The following is a 22,488-nucleotide window of genomic DNA, read 5'->3' on the forward strand; positions in this document are numbered from 1 at the left end:
AACTGCACAAACTTCCCCTTTCTACCTGACATCCATGACACTGCCAGGGAAATGTTAAGCACCCACAGTATTCTCCTCAGGAAGGAGCGCTCATTTGACTTGTGCAGGTACAGGCAAGAACTCCTTTACCCATCCACTTGGAGCCCAAAGCAGACAAGCATAGCAGAGAGAGTCATGGCCATACATTCAGATACCTACCACCAGAAGGCCATTCATCTCCCTCTTTTGATTGCATAGGGAGCCTGGGCACTTGCTCATATTAAGCTTCCATTATGGGATTTAGCTCCTGATACCATAAAAATATAAAACTACTGACACTGTCTGGTCTTTCCTCCTCCTACATGGTATTTCTCAGACTCCAAGATAAATGCAGTTGGATAGATGCTTTTGTTTTATTACACATAATAAAACAGCACCTGACACAGAGGCATCTCAGTTGAGAATTGATCCACAGTAAACTACTGCAATACAAGCAGCAGCACTCACAATTCCTTTATAGTCTGCTTATCTCAGACATACTTAACTGCTTAAAAAAAAACCCTGACAATTGTATTGATATTGCATGCATCCTGCAGACAGTCTTTCCAAATATTTTGTATCTTTTTCTAATCTGAAAACAAAATCACCCATGATCTCATAGGAGCAGACACACAGACCTTTAAGTATCAAAGGGAAAAAAACTTTTTTAAAAATAAAAGCTTTCCACCAGTCCTTAAGTCCATTGAGTATTGCTTCGTGTGACAAAAGAATTTCTGTTTGCATGGAACACTTCACTCCTACTTTGACATTAACCAACATATAAATTGATGTCTTCTGAACCATAAGCAGTATCTTTCAGTCACCTGGATCTTATTATCTGATGCAGTTCTGTTATACGCTTTTGCCGTGGCTACAACGTACCTCAGATGCCTACAAGGAATCCTTGCATGCATGCCTCTGGGACAGAGCTAGCTTCCAGTATCTCAGTATAGGCTGAAACCACATTGCCCAGTTACCTTTAGACAAATCTTTGAAAAGCAGCTCCTCATTGCCAGACATATTCAAGTGACAAACTCAGTTGTGCTATCTTAACCATTTTCACTGGTGAGAAAAAAAAAAAAAGCTTTAAGTCATTTGTGGGGTAACTTCAACTACCTTTTGGCTGCTAAAAGGAATGTTGTATTTTAGGAGAATTTTTATCTTCTTTCCAGAGCTTGCTCTTTTACCCATCAGCTCAGATGAGAGTGGCTTATGTCTAAAAGCACTAGAAAAGATAGCTTGGTTACCATAGTGCCTGCGTCTCTGAGTCAACACTGGTGTCACTCGCACATTGCTGGGGATGCATGTGCTCTTCCATCTTTTCGAGGCCACTGAAGTTAAGATTTGATATCTTACCCCAGACAAACATTCATTCCGGAGAGGAACGAGTCATTTTTAGCATGTTTGGAAATAACCAGCTACTTCCCTTTGTATGATCTAAAAATCACAGTTATTTCATTGAATGTCCTGAGTTTGAAGGGACCCACAAGGATCATAGAGTCCTGAAGCCATTTACCTGTGAGGTCTCATTGTTGGGACTGTTTATTTTACTTTTAGTGTACCTTTCGATGTCCCTTTTTCTTTAATACCACAGCGACCAGCTCAGCGAAAACATACATATTTGCTATGTCCATTATAAAAAAATCTCATTCATACTCTTCCTATAGCATAACACAGAGAATATTTTTCAATATTATATTTCTCCTACTGAAACTTACAATAACAATTCTTTTCCAGTGGATACACTCAACCCTCTGTATAAAAATATTAACTCATACTGGAGATAGGCAGAGAAGTTCTGACTAAAAACAGGTTGGGTGTTTTGTCAGAAAGAGCAAGTTTTGCTGAAACAAAAGCCTTTCTCCTGAAAATCCAGGACGTAATTTGGAGGAGAAACATGATGACCACAGATCTCAGCTAACATTACCCAGTAGCTGAGAGCTAGCATGGCCATAATCGAGATTTGAAACCTGGTCCTACACTTCAGATTGCACAGATTACTTTCATGAGCCCAAATACTTTAGGTAAGAGAAAAATTTTTCCCTGACCAAACAGACATAATGTTTGCATTACTAGTTCCAGGAATCAGAGAGAGTGATATTTTAAAGTGAAACATTTAGAATGAAGGAACAAAAACCAAAATCCATAATCCAAACCTCCTCTTCTGCATGTCTAATAAGACAGGCCAAGAATATAAGCCCTTAGAGGCATGAAACAGAACATGATATACTAACAATTACTCCACAAAAAGGCTGTGTGAATAGCCATATATAAATACATATATACACACACAGATGTTTATTTGACTGCTAAGAACTAAATGACTTAACAGCTAGGCTTGGCACCATATGAAACACACACCTTAGGGAAAATTAACAAATCTAAGTGCAAAGGTTAGAGTTAGCTGCCTGCCAGGAAGGTTCTTCCATCTCACTGAGCCAAAAAAATATTCGGCATCTCTTTCAGAAGGATGCAACAAACTGTATTTCACATGAACTTGGCAGAGTCTTAAACCAGCAGGTCCATCCCACAAAATGGCAAGAATCTCCAGCAGCTGTTGTTGTTGACAACATGTGACAACCAGACATCATCAACTGCATGCCTGATTATTGCTAATTTTGTGCAGGGTTACAACATTTTCCTATGTTCGTTAGCTACGATTATCTTAATAACAGTTAGTAGCAGAAAGAAGATTAAGTGGAAAAAACAAAGAGAATGTGCAAGTGACGTTTCTAGGCTATGACCAGAAAGACGGTAAAAAGCCAACATGCAGGCTTAACTTGAGATAGTACTGACTGACTATACAAAGCAGCTTTGGATCAGACTGCCTGTTTGGTTTTGGGTTTTTTTTCTTTGTTTGTTTGGGGTTTTTTTTTGTTTGTTTTGTTTTGTTGTGGTTTTAGGGGCTTTTGTTTTGGTTTGGATTTTTGTTTGCTTGGTTTGGTTTTTAAAGCAGATGAGAAACAGACTACTTTGCCACTTTTTATAGACATTGACAAAAAAAATGGTGCTCATGAAAACCTGGATAAAAACATTATTCAGACTGGAAGAATATTTTCTGATGTATTTCACAATTGAACAAAAACCACTCTGTGTGTGTACACATATGTTCAAACCGCATATTTAAGCATCACTCCACAATGACTTTGTGGTTAGCACAATCAGGTGAGACAAAAGAGGCTCATGTTCAAAACTGTAATTCATCTCATTAAAGTGGTCCATTTATTATGGCTACTTACCTCATGGTCACTTTGTCAGAGTTTCCATGCCTAAGCTAAGAAATAATTCCTCTTCAAAAGAGGAAAAATGTGGTTGAAACTGTTATTCTGACTGCCATTTCATGACAAAAATACTTTAAGACAGCTTTAACCTAGATATTTATTTTTCTTCATATGATACCCTACATAAGTATGGTATTTTACAGATACCTTCAAGCAAGGATCTGAATTTAGCACTAAAATGTTGTTTTACAGGAATGTATGCCAAGTGCTTTTCATCTCATTATGCTGGTTTGAAATAATGGTCCTACTTAGAGTAAGACTATACTAGCATAAAACACAAGAGTTATTTCAAAGCAGCGCAATAAACCACTGTTTCATGATGGTCAGTTGCCTCAACCAGCACTACAATTTCCAGTCAACTCAAGCTCCATTTAATTCCTACTGTACAATTAAGTAGTACACTATATACTAGGTGGATTAAGTAAAATAATTTTGTACACTTCCAACTGGAAGTATTTTGATCTTCTAATTCAAATATTTTCAAGATTTATCCATTTTCCACATTAAATATATGTTCTACGTACTATACATCAGAAGTTAGTGCTAGGATTTAGAAAATTATTCCATAATCAGGACAGATTCCGTTCACAATGAAAAAGTATTATAACAGAGACAGAACATATAAAGCCAGCTTCGGTCTGGAAACTTTCAGTTCTAGCCCAACCTTTGTAATATTAGACAAATGTCTTCCCCTCTGTTCTTTCCTCTTACAAATTGCCTGCTTTACCTGTGTCATCCCTTGAGGCCAAGGACTGGCTTTCTCTTTGTATAATGTGATTTACAGCTGGGATTTCTGAATGCTGCTACAACACAAAATCACTGCAACGCTTCAGAGCTCTGCTCTACCAATCACCCTAATCCCAGTCTTTACTGGTACTTTTAATGGCATCCCTGCTGTTCCATAACAATAGTCCAGTCAAGAGAACTTGTCCCATCATTCTGAACCTACTGTACACGCACACAAATACATACATAACACGCCTTTCTTTGTTTTCTTGTAACCTTCAGGTCACATCTCAGATGCTGGCAATTAAATCTAAATTTGTTCCATTCTTAGCAAAAGGCAAAATCATTCCCAAAGTAAAACTCCACCTAAAAAACTCCCACTTCAGCACTGCCCACTCATTTTTGGTATAAACTACTGAAAATAGCGAGTCTATCCAGGGCTCTACAGCAGGATACATGGAGAAAAAAGGGCTCCACAGGAGAATATTATAAAGACATGGGAACAGGAGACAAGAAATCACAATCTGCTTGAGATTCTGCCCAGAAACAAACCACGGCAGGAGACTCCGGTCTGCGGTCACACTCAGCCCCCTGCACCGCTCTCAGGGCTGACACTTCGGTTTTGCAGGGCTGACGTTCTTGCTCCTCTAGTTGGAACAATGATTTCAAGTTTAAAAGTTTCCCACAGGCAGTTCATAAACTCACTGTGCAAACACCTACATTACATTCCCCACGCCCCGAGACAAATGGGATGATTCTGCACGCTACTCGGTATCATCCCAGAGAGAAGGAAAAGTCATTTTTCTCCAGAGCGACTTTCAGGCTTCCGAGGCCAGGAACCCTGTCCCTTTCAAGACAGGTCTTTTGGTATCCAGCCTCACACGTACCCACAAGCTCCTAATTGCCTATTGCAAAACCCGGGCCCGGGGAACCCCCCAGCCCGGCACAGCCAACACAGAGGACACGGGCTCAGGAGCCACCCCAGAAGGTTCAGAAACCCTTTTTTCACCTATTTGGTAGGCACGCTTTCACAAAACATTGCAATTTAACCGACTGACTCGACCCATGAATGAAAATGTTGATCAGAAAATTCCCATCCAGTTGCCTGTCAGCGCTGATTTACACTAGCGGGGTGGCAGGCTTGCATCAGCCTGTCCGCCCAAACGGGGGGCTTGGGAAGCGCCACAGCATGCCCATAAAGGGGGTAATTTAAGGGAAAGCACAAATCTGAGAGAGCCTGGGTTAGTTTTTTCACCTCCGCGCACAATAAGAGCGGACTGAACCCAGCACCTCAGCGACCCGCTGCATCTCCTTCGCTCCCCACCCTCAGCACGGGCTGCTCCTACCTCTCCCCGGGCAGCCCTCACCAGGGCTGGCGCCAGGCTGCGGGGCCGCTGCCCCAGGGCAGGACACGGACAGCCAAAAAAAGAGGGGGGGGAGGAGGGAAAAGAAAACAGAAAAAAGCACCCCACACATATACACACAGATACTACCAACCCCTCTGCAAAACGTGCCTACGCTGCCAGGAGACCCGGGGGACACTCACCTCGGGGGGAACGCAGCCTCAGCAGCAGCCTGCGCCCAGGGGTAAACCGCCTCTCCGCCGGTGCCGGGCAGGGGGCCGCACGGCGTCGCTGGGCGGCGGCGTGGCTCGGCGCCGCGGCACACTTCCACTTTTTCTCGGGGGGGTTCTTTCTTTGCAGCACGGTGCGCCCAGCCCCGCCGTGCCGAGCTGCGCCGCCTCTGCCTGCCTCCCTCGGCACTCCTCCCTGCCCGCCTGCCTCTCGCAGACGCCTCCCCGCGATGCGCTGCGCTGCCCGGCTGCCGGCCGGGCCACGGCGGCCGCTCCCTGCGCCCCGCCCCGGTACCTGCCGGGTCGCCCCGAAGGAGGCGGGGTGGTCCAGGGGAGGCACCTCGGCCCCCGCGTCCCCCCGCTTCGCCTCGCACCCAGCCAGACCCCTCTCGTATCCCCCTGCCTCCCTCTCGAGCACCCGCCGTGCTTGGGGTTCATCCGACCCCGCAGGGCACGCCGCAAAGGGCTGCTGCTGTTTTGTTTTTCCAACTTCATTGTCCACCCGTCTCCTTCGGTTAACTGCGCGGAGGAAGGGGCCGGGGAGGCTGTGTAGGATGTAGTTCAGCACAACAAAGGCCCACTTGATTCCCTGCTGGCACACAATGCCCAGCAAAAGGGAAACGCTGGGAATGTCATAATTATCACCCTGTGTAGATGGAGGCATAACCAACACTTCTTACGAGGTTTGTAGTTTCGAAATAAATGGCAGCTTGGATGCATCTATTTCTGTCCCTGTACTATAAGCAGCTCGCTCACACCCTGCTGCTTTAGTGCTGTGTTTGCTGGCACTTTGGGCCGAAATTTTGCAAAACACACAAAGGCAGCAAAGCCGTAAGTCCTGGTGACAGAGAAGTATTTTGACATCTTATCAAGTAGTGAGACTAGCTGCTAAGATATTTTGCTTATGGGTGAGAACCCTGCTTAACTTTTAGCTAAAGTACATATCCACAGATGCACATCAGTGTGTCTGTTTTCTGGGATTAACTAAAGGGTATAAACACCTACCTATTAGATTACTCCTCACTTGGCGTTCAGTGGTCTCTGCTTACCTGAGGATGGCAACTGCACTGACTCAGGTTTGATTGTAAGGGATATAAACAGCTGTCCCTCATCTAAAGCTCAACTGTTATCCACATCTAAATGGTCCACTTTTGAAATTCACTCAAACTTTCCAAAGAAGCCCAAACTGAAAATCATGGATCTGACCACAGCTACCTTCACATTAAGTTTTAGGGGCCCATTACCAAATACCTGAACATTTAGTGTCCCTGTAGGCAGATTAAAAACAGGTGTGTGGGGGATGGAGGCATGGGGAGCAGAGCATGCTCTTCTCTGTGCCTGGAAACTGAACTGGTACACAGCAGGAGTGAAGGAGCCATGAGGACTTAAGGGAAGGAATGCCTAGTCTCTAGCTTTGTGACTGGGGTGTTCAGTTAGGAAATGTGTTCCCAGGATAATTATTATCCTGGTGATGCATGCGACAGGGAGCAGAATTTAGACCCTTATTCAGTCTTCTGCAGGTTAAATGCTTGGATGATCTCTTCTGGCTCCTTGACTTTGAATTCTGGCAACTCTCTGGCCTGACAGCAATGGAGTATCCTATTGCCTTCCTCACGCCTCAGCTTGCCTTAGTGCCTGGCTGAAGCACCTTCTTAGGAAGTAGACTGAAACTCTGGGGCTGAGGAAGGCCTATAGTGGCTCTTTGCTTGTTGGCCAAGCACTCCAAGTGAGCAGTCATGATGCAAAAGACAGGTAACTTCCTCCTTGTGCTCTGTAAACAACTTTCAAGGATAAGATCTGTCATTTCCTATTGATTCCCAGTCAGTCTAGAAAGACTGATGTCTCAGATGGAAAGGATCTCCTAGAAGCTTTTTGTGGTTTCTGTTTCTTTCCTTTGACTTCTTATGTGAATTAGACTTTTTACTCAAAAGTCACCTTCCCTGCCTAAGGTACTACGGGCTAGGCATCTAAAATGGAAATGAAGCAACAGCTGTCTACTATATCCCAGTTAAGGCACACCAGATCTCTCTCTCTTTGAAGTTAATTTTGTTTTTCAAAACTATGAAGTGTGTTAATGGTATCCTATCTGACACACTAGATCATGACTTAAAAGCAACCATTTCAAGCCAAATAGAACTTGTTGCCAGTACTACCAAGGTAAGCCTCATTCTTGCAAACATCCAAAAGTTTATTTACAAGGTTAATTGTGTTGTGAGTCATTGAGGTGACTCATGTGAGGCAAAGCATAGAGGAAAATCTCTGAAAACTGAAAGATTTTCTCAAAAGTGAGAAATCTGAAGAAGTTACAAAATAATCAGAACTATGTATTGTGAAATTAACAATCCATTAATTTTTTTTGTTCTCAGATGTAGAGCACTAATATAAAAAAAAAAAAGTCCATATATCTTCAAGCTTGCTGGTGCCTAGATTGCTTAAACAGAGCACAGAAAGGTTTAGATGCTACAGAAGGAGACTCCAGCAGTTAACTGGGTTGCTGCTTTCCCTAAGGGTATCGTTTCACAATGCAGCTAAGCGGGTTTTGGAGTTATCTGTTGCCCTAAAGGTGGCAGTCCTGCTCCTAATGTTTCCTCTGTTGGAACAAAATTTAAAGAACATTAAACATTTGTTCATAGCTAGTTTTGTTTCTTGAACAGGCTCTCTGTGTAGATGAGAAAGAAGCAGAGAGCAGTTGTAGTGCCAGTGAGAGGAGATGGGGACTCCTCCAGGACTGCAGCAGGCAGCCACCGACTTGACTGTCTTAGGAAATTCACCTCTATCAGAAGAGCACAGAAGAGAATGTACCTTAAATCTACTCTTCCTCTGTATACTATTCTACTTTGCGTGGCATAAATAAACTGTTAGGAAGAGGAGAAAGATTGTTACTTTATGACTAGGACACACCATTAGGCAAAGGGAAGACCTCATTTCTAGTCCTTCCTTGAAGAACTGGTAGTAGATGCTGGAGCAAGTCATTAAACCAAGGTTTCCCTATTCCCCCAGTGTCCCAAATCATTCTTCCTGCATCCAGTACTCTAGCCCCGAACTTCAATGCCCAGTAGAAATACATACCTACCTCTCAACTCATTAGCAGTGACAGTGTGTGTAGTGCATATCTGCATTACAGGGTGGTCTGGGCAGGAGTGCTGAGTCTGTGCTGGTCCTGGTACACCAGCTAGACCTGGTCTCTTTGCAGGACACAGCACTGTGCTGTGTAGGCATAGCACCTTCCAGCAGGCAGTGCATATTAAAACAGAATTCTAACAGTTAATAAAATATCGAATTATTCCACTAAACTGGCAGTATTTCATTAAAACAGCAACATTGTTTCTGATTCTAAATCTAATTCTTCCTCTATTAGAAGACCTAAAAGGTCAGTTTACCATTATATTGGATGTACATAAAGCTACTTTATTTGTTTTAGGTTTTATTAATTTGCTCACATAGAAACATGTACAACTCAACTTTTTTAAAGCCACAAATTAGAAGGCAACAAAAAAATTCTTGACTATAGACCTCAGAAGTTAGTAATGCTCACTATAGCGGTAATTAGGTATGACTTTAAAACAAAAAATACTAATTTGGGGTAAAACCTTTGTAATAGTGAGCTAAGATTACCCACTGTTGTTTAACTGCATCTGTTCAAACTCCAATATGAGCAAAATGGGACTTAAGTATCATTTCCAATCTGTGTGCAGTCTACCAAGAATGCTATTGAAACTCATTCATTCATTCATTCATTCTTTATTAATAGTTATGAATCTAAATTGCTACCAGGTTTGTCACTAACCTGAAAACAAATTTTTGCTCCTGCCTTCTCCACCAGAGCATGTCATTATATATCAGTTCAGGGAATGAGGTTTTGAATCAGAAGGAATTTGAAATAATTTGGAGTTGTTGTCAATGAGCTCCTTTCCGTAAACTACTGTTGGTGGGAAATTCTAGTGCGGGTCCCCCAACTATTATTACAAGTAAAAGTGTAGAGAGTAGTCATAAGAAGACATGGAAATTTCCGTGGCACAAGCTTTACCAAAATGCCAAGCATGCCACTGAAATAGCATGAATATGAACAGCATTCCTCCTTGCAGCCCAGAATTTTCTGTTTGATGGGGAAAGAAACTGAACCTCTGTGGTTATTTTCAGGCTGCCCTCCTATGTTTCAGTGGATTGACTTCCACTTTTTCACCTTTTTATAACTGAATAATATTTTCTCCAGATCAATCCAAACTAAAGATCATGCTAACCCTGCACTTCCCTCAGGATATATTCAACTTGTGTATTTCTTGTAGACTTAATGTTTTTCTTCAGAAAAACAATCTCAGCTCTGTACCTTGGAGAGATAGAGGCATGACATTGTCTCTTCTTGTCCCATGCAGCTACAACACATGCTATGTAGATCTGTTTTATGCTTTTTAACAGAATATACATTTGTGGAAGAAAAACTTCAGTAGTTTGACAGCTAAAAGCTTAGGTAGGAGGTGTGAATCATTGCCTGAAAGCTGGGAGACACTTTGTTCAAGCAAATTGCTTGGGGTGAAGTGAGGACAGTAAAAGGCTTCTAGACAGCCAGAACTCTAGTGATCTCAGAAAGCAAAAGTGAGGAAGCTGGATAAGAAAAGATTGGGTTCAAGGGAAAGGAGAGGGCATATTTTTAATCATGCCAAACATACCTAGTTTTCTGACTTCGAAGGCACCCTAATTTTGCTGCATAGACACAAATTGAGAGGTTATGTCAAAGAAAGTAAACTGATAGATAAGCAAATAATCTACTATGGCTACAGACACGGTGGGTGGTACAAAAATACAAAGTGAAGAAAGTAACCTAGAACATATACATCAAAGGATTCCACTTTATTCCTTGCTGTAGAATATCCACTTTAAAGGAGAGGTCATGAATATCACAGAAATGTCAGTGAAAGAGAAGAGGGAACACAGAAGGGGAAAGGCAAAAGAGGTGTCCTTTCGGAATGGAAAACATCTTTATTTATACATAACCAGTACGCAGCAGCCTGACTTGCTTCTGGTGAATAAAGGTCTTTGCTGAAGTTTTCCACCAAGGTTAATGAAACATTGTAAAAGTTAGTCAAGGAGAAAAATTTTGTATCCATTCAAGTGTGTATGAATTTCACAGTATTTTTGCATCTGTCACTTCAAATTATAGTCATCAATGTTTATTTGTTTTTCAGAGAAGACAATAGCCTGATCAGATTCCTTTCTGGTATAAGCAAGGCAAGTTAAAAATAATTTGTCAAAATTTACCTCATGTGCCACATGCAAGGTTTCTTTTGAATCCATAATACAAAGCACAGCGCAAAAACACATAGTACTTTTGTATTATGGATTTTCTTTGTATCTAGATCCACTCTGCAGAGTGGATCAGATGTTAAGCTTGGGCAAATTGACAACATCATTGATTTCTATTCATACACTTGCATTAATCAGGGTCCATAATATTTTAATATGCCACATATCTTCTTGACAATGTTTGGGGAGGTACAAGATAGGAAATACTGAAGCAGCTACTAACCTCTGAATAGCACTACTGCCAATCCGAATTTATGACTCCATAAGGGCTTATCACAACAATAAAAACACTAATTGTTGGTGTGTTAATCAAGGATTGAGTTATCAAGAGCTTCAACTGCTTTGCTATGGTTGCGTTTTAAATATTGAATTAGATGTCATCGTCTTATACTGAGGGAAATATTTTACATTGGCAGGGGCAGTCATTCAGAAAACTTATATTTAGACATTCTATAAACTTGTGCCCGAAATACTAATTTCAGACAACTGCTCCATAGATTCCTACCATATTCATCACTAGGTGAGTGATTTAAATACTGGGGTGAGGTGTACAATATTATTTGTTTTTAAGGCTGAAAAACACTAGTTTCATGACTGTTGTAGCAATGTAAGGCAGAGGATAACTGCACCTAGCTTCAGTTCAGTTACAGTGTGGCTCCGTTTATTTTAAATTCTTAGTGAATAATTTTAGATGCTGGTGTTTTGAGAGGAATTTTTTAATTCACTGGAATCCAAGCCAGTTCCTTAATACTCCCGGTTCAAAATCCCATTTTTGCCAGGAAAAGCTTTCTCAAGAAAGAATCCATGAACAGTAGTAAATAATAATGTCCATGTTCTTATCCTACCAGAGCTGTGGAATGGACAGTGTTGCTGGTTAAAATGAGAAGATCTATTCCTCACTACTCCAATGAGGATTAACCCTTAGTGTGAATAGAACAGACTCACAAGCTAAATATGTGTTTCTGACACAGCAAACAAATGTCCCATATACTTCTTGTTCTCTATGGGTCAGCCAGTTAATATTTTACTTCAGTGTTCCCACTCTTTTCAAAGGTTTTAGTCACATCCTGGTGAGAAAAAAAAAGAATGTTTCTAGTGTCTCAAGAAGTCTATAGGATGGAATTTTGCTTTTCTGGGCCTCTCAGAAATGCTGAACCTTTAAAAGTGGGTTCAGGATATACCTTTTCTTATAATCTTTCATCAATTTAATACAGGTTATAAACGCTTTCAGACAAAAAAAATGTCACTATCCCAATTTATAGAAATTTAACTCTGATCTCTCTTGCCACTGGAGTTTCCGTTTTATTGCTACCAAGTGTATTATTTTGTAATGAAAATACCACACTGTGTTACAAACATGACATTTTTGTCCAAATATGACAGATAAATTAATCTTAACTTCTGATTGAAAGTTTCTTTCAAAAATAAATGGTTTGCTAGCCACTTTTACATTCATTAGGAAAAAAATGAAACAAGGGTGAATTGTACATTTTTCTGGCAGGTTTTGGTTCCCGAAATTCTCTGACTATCGCTAGGAAAACTGGCATTTTACCTGTCATCTTGGATAAAGGAATGCTTTTTATTTCAATTTTTACATTAAAAATACATATAGAATATATTCTTGTTTGAATTAACATTTCAGTACAGGAAAGTTTAAACACAGGGAACTGAGAAATTCCTCTGATGATTTAACCTATCAGTCAGGCATGATAAAACATGACCTTTCTGTTAGTTATACTAGATCTCTGACTTTGCAGATAGCAAAATAAACCCTGTTCAAATGTCTTAGCAGTGGAATTAAAACAGTAGTGGCAAGGCTATGAAGTTCAACACTGATTTAGTTACACTTTTATGCATGTACAAAATTCAGTACTTGTTTTTAAAGCAATACAGATAGATAAAGATGGATACTATACTAAGTGGCAGTGTTGAAGTTTTAATCAGAAAATCAATTTTCATTTGATTTGTATTATTCAAATTAAATTACCTTAATTTACAAATTCAGAAGGAATTATTGGAATCAGCAAAGAAAATATTAATGAAAAAATATCAAGACTTGTTGTCATTTTAGCTCAACAGATTACTGACTGCTTTTACGATATCCAGTGACCAAGCAAACATTGATTTTACCGCTAATATTCATTGCTGATTCCAGCACCACAGCTCAGGTGTTCATGACCCCTCCACCTAAAGACCACTTTACTAGCAGGCAACAAGTACAGGTTTAGACTGAGATGGCTTGTCTTGTGCACCATTATCTCAGTTTCCTTTAAGTAAAAGGTAGAAGCTTTTGGCACTGCGTTTCCAATCCCCTGCTTATTATGGTAGCCTTGACAAAATCACCCAGAAGCAGAGATCTATTGCACTTCCCCTTGCATGAGCAGAGCAGAGGGTGTCCATCTGTGATTACACAGCACGTACACATCAATGCCAATGAACCGTCCCATTAATTTCAGTGAGATACTATCTCAAATACATGATGCCATCACTATTATTTCAATGAAAAAGCACTGAGACATTTATTTGCTTAAAGACAGTTACGCAACTTATGGTAATGCCTTGCTCTGGTTGTTGATGAGTTTTGCCTAAGGAAGACCAGATAAGTCTTTTCCCTACCTAAGAATAACTGAGCGTTAAGCAAGTAGTGAAGCATGTGAGTCTCATCAGATGTAAATGGACGTAAGGAGCTCAGATGTTATGTTCAAACTCTATGAATCAGATGTTAGCACAAACAGTATGGTGACATATTGAATGTCTTCACTGTTCTCTAAAAGGAGGATTTATTATGTACAGAATATAGTTTGAACCTTGGAGAATGTTACCTCCTTCCATTCTGAAGCAAACTTCATTCATTAACATGTTTTTGAGGATTTTCGTTTGAAATAACTTTAGTTCAGCTTTTTAAATTCTAGAGCAAGAGATTCTTGGCATCCTTGATCTTGGCTGAAGAATGTGTAGTGGTAAGTTCTCCACTTCAGATGTAGGATAGAACCTCAGACCAGAAGTATGTGGAATAAAATCAGAGAACAGAACAGGTGAAAGAGTAATGTGCCACCAGGTGAGAAATTACTATTTTTAAATAGCATTCTATAGCTTTGAGAAATCCCACATCCGTTTCAGGAAGGTTTTATTTGATCACAGGAAATTTGTTAGACCTGATGGCTGTTGTTCCAGGACTAACAGGTTTCTTAGAAAAAGATCAGACAGTGAAACAAGGGACATAGATAGTAGAAGTTACGTAGTGACATTGAAAAACCTAACTCAGAAGTAGTCTGTGTTATTCTTTGCACTCCAGTATAATACTCTACTTTTTTAATGCCAGCTTGCACAAATGGCAATAAGAGAGCAGTGTAGGGGAAAGGGACCTGTGGGTCCTGGTGGACAGCAGGATGACCATGAGCCAGCACTGTGCCCTTGTGGCCAGGAAGGCCAATGGCATCCTGGGGTGTATTAGAAGGAGGGTGGTTAGTAGGTCAAGAGAGGTTCTCCTTCCCCTCTACTCTGCCCTGGTGAGACCACATCTGGAATATTGTGTCCAGTTCTGGGCCCCTCAGTTCAAGAAGGACAGGGAACTGCTGGAGAGAGTCCAGCAAGGGGCAACAAAGATGATGAAGGGAGTGGAGCATCTCCCTTATGAGGAAAGGCTGAGGGAGCTGGGTCTCTTTAGCTTGGAGAAGAGGAGACTGAGGGGTGACCTCACTAATGTTTACAGATGTATAAAGGCTGAGTGTCAAGAGGATGGAGCCAGGCTCTTCTCGGTGGCAAACAATTGCCACCACACATGTGCCTCCCACTATTGTACATGAGACACAAAGTTCTTAGACTAAGGAACAGTAGAAGGTATCAAGGTTTCTAGGTTATATATAACTCCAGGTAAGATTTGCCACCTTCTACAATTTGGTCCTGTTCTGATCCCAGTCAAAAGCAAATGCCTAATTTTGTGCTGCCACTTTAATAACAGAATGTCTGTAGAATATGCACAATGAAAATCCTATTAAAACTTCAGATTTATCTGACAGGAGCTGTAAAGATACTTAGAGAACAAACAGTTCATATTTTACAATAGTAACTGTTGGTAATGATGAAGAATGAAGTAAATTCACGTGAATAGATAAAGAGAAAAATGACTAAATTATTTTTCCTTAAGTCAGTTTACCTGTGATGCTGAAATATTAGAGAATAAAAAGGGAGGGACACAGTACTCATGCCTTCACTCTTTAATGCAGAATTACGCTAGACAAATATTTCGTTCTAACCTTCTCATTAGCAATGCTAAAGAAAATAAATACCTGTATGTGTATATATCAACTATATGTACCTATATATATCCAGGGATCTGGTGAGGTGAAGGGGTTAAATCATGTTTAACCAGAATGTATACTTAGTGTTCTTTATCTCCCTGGAACTTGTTAGCACTTTGAGGACCAATTCACTAGGAATGAATAATACCATGAATGACATCAGCTTCCGCCAACATGCAAGAGGTTACTATGGTAATGGAGAAAGTTTTTCACAGTACAAAACAAGTACCATACTTGATATATTAGCCAGCCAAAGAAAGCAGTCACATATAAACTACCGCATCTTTCTAATGAATAGCCATTTATGCAGCGTGCGTGTTAGCAACTCTGCTGAGTTCCTCTGAACATCAAACTGTTGGCAGTTACATTGAAAAACCTGGCAGATTTACAAAAGTGTTAACATTTTGTTTTCAGCAGCTTGTTTTTTTTTCTCTTGGAGCCCATATCTTCAGCATATTCACAGAGTCTTCAGCCAATGCCAACCAGGAAGGTCTCTGATGTGAGCTTAAATGTACTGTATATGCACACTGAGAAGGCAGGATGTCCAAGCCATGCAAGTGACTCAAAATAGACTTTTTTTTTTGATTTGTAGCAGAACAGATGGCTTCTTTGTTAGGTGGCACTTTCTGTTTTATTTGCTCACCAACTTTTCCATAAGAGTTTAATCCACAAAACAATGCACCATATTTACTACAATACAAAAGCCAGAAAATGTTGAAACCTTCAAATTGTGGATATAGTTATATATGGGTATTTCTCTACTGGATCAAAGCCAGCACCAAACCAGCAGAATATCCTCTTGTGAAAAAAAAAAAGAAAAAAAAATCAACAAACAAACAAACAAAAAACCCAAGCAAACACACAAAAAAGAGGCAAGATATTATTTCCTTAGTCCTTTAATTTCTCAAAAGAAAAACAATGACTTCTTATTTTGGATGTGGTCCTATCAACTGTCCTTTCTTTGTTGCATGGGATGCTTAGAGCTAGGGGAAAGAGAAAATCTGAGAGAAGTCACAGACCATTGATTCGAAGAGTCTGCTGCCAGATTACTCTGGGGTTTGTTACTGATGTAGACTATTGTAAACCTTGTGCCTAAGGACTAACAACTGCCTTCTTCACAGCACTTCTATGCTTCTTCATAGCATTTACCTTGCTAAGGATAAAGGAGTGAATAAAAAACAAATGAATATGTTTAGAGTGAATTAACTTTCATGTAAAAAAAACATTCCTGCACTCCAGAAAAAAAAAGGAATAACTATTCTTGGATTCTGTCTTCTGCCACCTATGTAGTACATTTTGGCTGTAGAAGCTGCCAAATATATATATTTAAAATTCTGCCAAAATTAAACTTCACTTCCCAAGTCTTTCTGTGTATAATCATCCCATCATTCAGTCTGCCGTCATTTTTGTAGACATGATAGGCTGTTCCAATTCCACAACTGCCTTCCTCATCAACCTTTAAGTAAAATTTTTAAATGGATTTTAAATGTGAAACACCACTGATCTGATTTTTTTAATGTATATAAAGTAATGTCTTCCTAATGTCAGAATCAGTAGAATATTTCCTTTTCTAAAATTTGAATGTTGTCATCTCTGTGTTTTCTGGCACGGAATTTTCTAAAGTACATTCTATACTGGATATCAGAACTACATAGTTTGAGACAATTTTTTTGGTAGTATTTTCACAATTTAGTTTCTTTTCTGTTGCCTCATCTGTTATAGTGTTAGTTGATATGTTTCAAATATTGGCAAAAGGGTAAACAAGAGGTGGAAAAAAACAGGAAAAACCTTTCCTTTCTGTGTGAAATCCTGTTTGTTTTTTGTTTTGTTTTGTTTTGTTTTTTGTTTGTTTGTTGGTTTGGTTTGGTTTTTTTAAAACAGCTTTATATTATCCCTTCTAAGATATTTCACACTTAATTGTCATTCTGTAATTGCAAACCTGTGGTAGTTCCAAGAACAGATACCCAGCCTTTGGAAATGGAGGAGAGAGCAGGTTATCCATGTTGGCCTGAGACCTGCAGCCTGACTGGCCTCAATGGGCCAGAACGACACTGGGAGCAGAACACAGCCCAGTTTCCAGAGCAGGAGTGCTCTGGAGTGTTGGTAGCACACTTGTGGGCTAGGGCGAGGTATTTGTAGGCACTGTCATAAAAACCAGAGATGATCATTTGAAAAGAACTTTTCCATACAGCTCATACAATTTACCTGGATTTTTTTTTTTTTTTTTTTTTTGCCAGACCTTTTGTCTTAGGCAGGAGCAAAACCAGGTTTCTGCTTTGTAGCAAGTTGTTTAATGCTTGTGTGCTAACACCATCTCAAAAGCAGCAGTAGCTTTCATTGAAGAAAAAAGGAGCAGTGCTCTTTAAAGTACTGCCACCAGATAATATTCCTGAGAAGACCTGATCTGCCCTTTTATGAAATGAAGCTTGTTAGGTCTGGGCTTTTAAAGATCTTTAGATATCCATCTTCTTTGAAGTGTACACTGTCCTTAATACTGATATTCAGCTGCTGCCCCAGAAGCTCCTGACTAACTAAGAAGGCTTAGACCCTTTTCAAACTACTCACCACCTCATTCATCATTGAAGGTATTTCCTTCCCATGGATGGACAGAGAAGCAGCACCTGACAGCCCTGGGAGGTGATATGGAACACTTGTGTGTGGTAGATGCTCTCCTGGTTGTGATGTTAGGAAGCTGGAGCAGATGAACTGATTGTGACCTTGGACCTACAAATTCTTCGCACAGATTTCACTTTCAGTAGGATCTCTGTTCATCCTCAAACTGCATTTTATAGACACAACAAAATCAAGATACACAATTTTATGCTCTGCTTCACAAGTTTCAGTAGGCTAAGTACAAAGATTTGGACAATGATGAATAGACTACCTGGCACTGAAAATAGTTATTCACCAACAGTTGCCTCACAGTTTTATGAAAGATAAGTTATTTTATCAATTTCTTGTTCTTCAAAGAATGTTGACAATAATTTTAGTTTCACTCAGCAGCAATTTGATTTCCTTGTTATATTTATACAGAAAGAAACAATACTGATCAAAATAATAACTCAAGTTTAAGGAGTGTTCCAATTCCAATGAAGAATACAAAGAATCCCTTGCACTCCATTATTCTTTCCTGCCATGCTGGTTATTTATCATTAGCACTAGTTGCAATAGCTGGTTTTGTGGCTTAAAACCTAAAATATGATTTTTTTTCTACTTCATTTAGAATCAGAGGAGACCTGATTTTTGTTTTCAGACTCACCTGAGTTTGGTCTGCTGCAAAAATGGAGATGTTTCAGATTTTCTACATCCGATTGCTTAGGATAGTTACAGATCTTTTTAAAAAATGCAGATAGCTGTATTTTTTTAGTAAGTATTGGAATACTGTCTGATATGTAGACAGTTGTAATCATACTACCAAGAGCTACCATAACGTTTTATAGCATTTAACAATACAAGTTCAAAACAGCATGAATCTACCTCTACTCTAACAGAATTCAAATGAATGAGCAGGGGAACTAATGGTATCAAAGTACATTGTTTTTTCTTGTTCTCTCATCAGCTTTGTCAACATGAATTATTTATGTTGCTGAGCAAGTAGAATCAGTCTCATTCACAACTACACACAGGTGACAAAATGTAACAGTGATAATGATGATAATCTCTTATTGCCCTCAGTTATTTTTCTGCTATTTCCAGATACAAACCTGCATTTTTGAGTCTGCTGCTTCGTTTCATAGCATAAGACATCTGGAGTGGTGGGAATCCTGGGGCAGTTTTGAATTCGGGCAGCTGAGGCCGCCACAATTTTCCCATCTCTCACAACTACAAAAACAGTCCTTTGATGACTACAGAGTTTGATGTTACGTAGCTTGTGCACTGCTCTAAGCTGATTAGAGAAGTGATTATCCTAGGCTTGGAATTTCAGAGATGATTTTGATTAATCTTTGACTCCCCTTACCCTGCTCTAGCCATTATCCTTTCATGTGCAAGCATCTGATTTACATCTGCTCTTTGGATGCTTATGATCCTACCATTGCATTAAAAACTACACAGTCACAACACATCCACATATTACTTCACTCACGCCTGCTACATTATCTCTGTATCTCACTCCTTCTGCCCACAGTCCCTTCTTTCCACCCTCACCCAAGAAATAAAACTGCACATTTGAGCCATACACACAAATGCATGCAAACCTCAGATGTTGTCTTGCTTCTGAATCTGCTTTTCTATTTGAAGCACTTCAGAAATTAGGTGATTTGACGTTACATGAACGAGATGTCAAGTAAGTGAATATCTGGGGAGAAGGAGAAACAACAGACATTGTCTGTGAAATCTCATAGTATTTCATACAGAGTTTGTGCCTCCAGCAGAAGACAAATCACTGTGTCTTAGACCATCAGAGAGGAAAGCAAAGATGCATGTGGGAATCAGTTTCTGAATGTGTCTTGAGACCAGTCTTATAAGTAGTGCAAGATGGATACGCTCTGCAACTATCAGGCAGAGAGCAGAGCTTTAAACGAACTCCAAAGTGGGAAGGGCTTATTCCCAAAAGGTTGGCACTTGGGTGTTCGACAGAGCAGAGTTTAAAGAAAAGACAGAAGTCAGGCCAGAGAGGAAAAGAGAGAAATGAGCAGTGTAGAACCAGTGGTGAGACAAGAGCTGGAGGAGAAAGGTGTCTGTAAAAGAGAAGGGAACCTGCCCTTCTCAGGAACAATCAGGAAGCAGATCCTGGTCTTTCTATTCAGACTTTTAGTCTGGGCTATTTGTTTTAAAGTTGTTATGTTTAGATCACTTCAGAATGCCCCAGTGGAGGTGGCCATTCCCAGTTAAAATTTTCAGGAGAACTGTGTCTTGTTCATCTTTTTCCATTCTACCTGCATTTTGAGATATTCTCGGCTAGCTTTCCTTTTTATTTGTAGAGTTGCCTTGGGCTGACAAAAAGCACCTACAAAACAAGAGTAGTGCAGTGCTGAATACTTTAAAACATGGCTTTTACTAGGGCTGAAGCAAAATGGCAGATTGCGCAGCCGGGAATAAAAAACAGGTTTAATAATAACAGATGACTTGCAAGTCACACTTCACATTCACTCCAAACTCTGCCACAGAGTGTGCTGTGTCTTTGTTCTAATTTGAGTTTTAAATATGAGTTATCTATCTGTCAACTTCCAGCTTATAATGAAACAATTAGGAAAGCATTTTTATGCTTTAGTGTTTGGGATTTAAGCTCAAGCAGTAACAGAAAAAACCCAGTCAATGATTCTTTCCCCGAAGTATGAGGTAGAACAAAAAAGAGAAGGTGAATTGACAAAACTGACAAAAATATCTAGAAGGGACATAATTCTGGGTATGTGCCTGCTAGCTTATATCTCCAGATAAATCCCTCCAGTTAGCTAGCCTCATATCCTGGAAGGAAACTTTTTTTAAAAGTGACATTTCAGCTTAGTAGATAAAGCAAAATATGGGAGAAAAATTCAAGTCTGACATAATTCCTTCCCCTACTCCCCCCTCTCTCCCTCCCACCTTGCTTTTCTACTTGTTAAGAGATTTTTAAATTTTGTTTTCGGTTAATTCTCCCATTCAAACAGAAGCAAGAATTCTGTGGTTTGAGGCTTCATTAGGTTCTGGGAGACACAGCTTCAATACCTCCTTTGGCTGAGGGAATTTAAATTTGTATTTTTAACTGAGTATCCAAGCCATCAGACACATTTGCATCATTTCTAGATTGAAACTGCTTTTCTTTCTTTTTTTTTTTCCTCAGCGTGATTGATGCTTCAGACTCACGAAATCCGGTTGTTCTGCGACCACCTACGGCTACTGAAGATTGCCTCAGGAATGGCGTTTCTTGTTTGAAATGGAAGGGTTAATGTGACCTTCCATTTTGTAAGACGATTGAGCTTGACAGCATGGCTCATGAGATCACACAATCTAACCCCAAAAGTTAATCAACCGCATAACTAACTGCTGCCAAGTCCATGCCAGTTAGGATTGCATACATTCATGTCAAGAGGGTATCTGTGTGTTCCCATCTGGAACAGTTTCTTACACATTTACACCTAATTCAGATGAACCTCAGCAATAACATTGGGCTAAAGTCAAGAGTTAATTTAAAGAAATGTATTAAGCATTCCTGTGGGCTATAAAGGGAGTCTGCCTGATACTTCAGTTGAAGGAAAGGAGGAAGCCAAACTGAACATCTCCCAAAGAGGATGCAAAGGTGACCAGGATGAAACATTTGTCGAGGGTGATTTTTAGCAATTGGTTCTACTTTCAAAATAGCCTGGACTACTGCCTGCAAGAACCTTAAAATGGTAGTGGAACATTTTTATTCTGATAATGTTTCTTACATTTTTCATAAGGTCATTCTAGCTCTAGACCTACACAAACCTTTACAAGTATCAATGTTTAGCTAAAAAATTGCACCATTGCTTTATACTCTGCATAGGTTTCAATTGCATTCACACAGGAAGGTAACAAGGATTACAATCACTTAGTGATGGTCTGCATATGAAGAACAAACAACTTTGCTTTGTTGTTAATAAGGATGTTATCTAAACACTGTGCTCACTACTGCTTCATAGTTGTACAAAGTAGCTAAAAAAATCCAACAAAGCTGGAAATAAAGATTGCATACTTGGGTTGCAGAGGCTGGCTTTGCGGGTAGGGTGGTAGACTAAATTTCAAAGTTTGGTTTGCATTGCAAACTCTGATACAGATTTTGTGAGATGAAGTCATTTCACTGCTCTGCCTTATGTCTCCGTAAGATGTGTAAAAGTCAGAAAATGGAATGTTTGTTACTGAGTTTATTTTTTGTAACACTGCTGAGCACTGCTACTATGTATATAGCCATTATTATGTGCAGGTAAAAAGGGCTATACTTGTCCTACCAGAACATTAGTGTCTGATTAGACCCTCTGGGGCTACTGCATTCCAAACTATTAATCAGATCCGTAGTATCCAAATTGGTCAGGAAGGCTACAGACATTAAAAATGGGAGGTTTTTGGCCTGCAAGCAAGCAGAGGTCAGCATGAACTCAGGAAACCTGTCAGCAGGCCACCCATTAACAAGGATTTCACCTTTAATTATTTCCTCTCAATGTAAGACTGATGCAAGAAATTAAGAGCAGCTAACAGGGTTTAATGAGTTTATTGCATAAATGTAGATCAACTATTTCAGTTTGTGCAGTATTTGCATGTATTTTGAATCATTAAAAATAAGTAGAAAGTATCAGTGTTGAGAAATATAAGGGTATACAGAAAAAAAATCATTTATACCTACATAGATTTG

At 39.8% G+C, this 22,488-nt stretch overlaps 1 protein-coding gene across 1 annotated transcript in view; it reads right to left on the reverse strand.

Moving 5' to 3' along the window:
- MYO16 (myosin XVI) overlaps window positions 1-5,693 on the reverse strand; it is a 379,702-nt gene extending 374,009 nt beyond the window's left edge. The window contains exon 1 of the mRNA XM_082054681.1: window positions 5,572-5,693. The gene's annotated coding sequence lies outside the window, so the exon portion shown is untranslated. The remainder of the gene's footprint in view (window positions 1-5,571) is intronic.
- Between the last annotated feature and the right edge of the window lie 16,795 nt (window positions 5,694-22,488).

The sequence above is a fragment of the Streptopelia decaocto genome, assembly GCF_964273445.1.
Source record: "Streptopelia decaocto genome assembly, chromosome: 1".
In the NCBI taxonomy this organism is placed as follows: Eukaryota; Metazoa; Chordata; class Aves; order Columbiformes; family Columbidae; genus Streptopelia; species Streptopelia decaocto.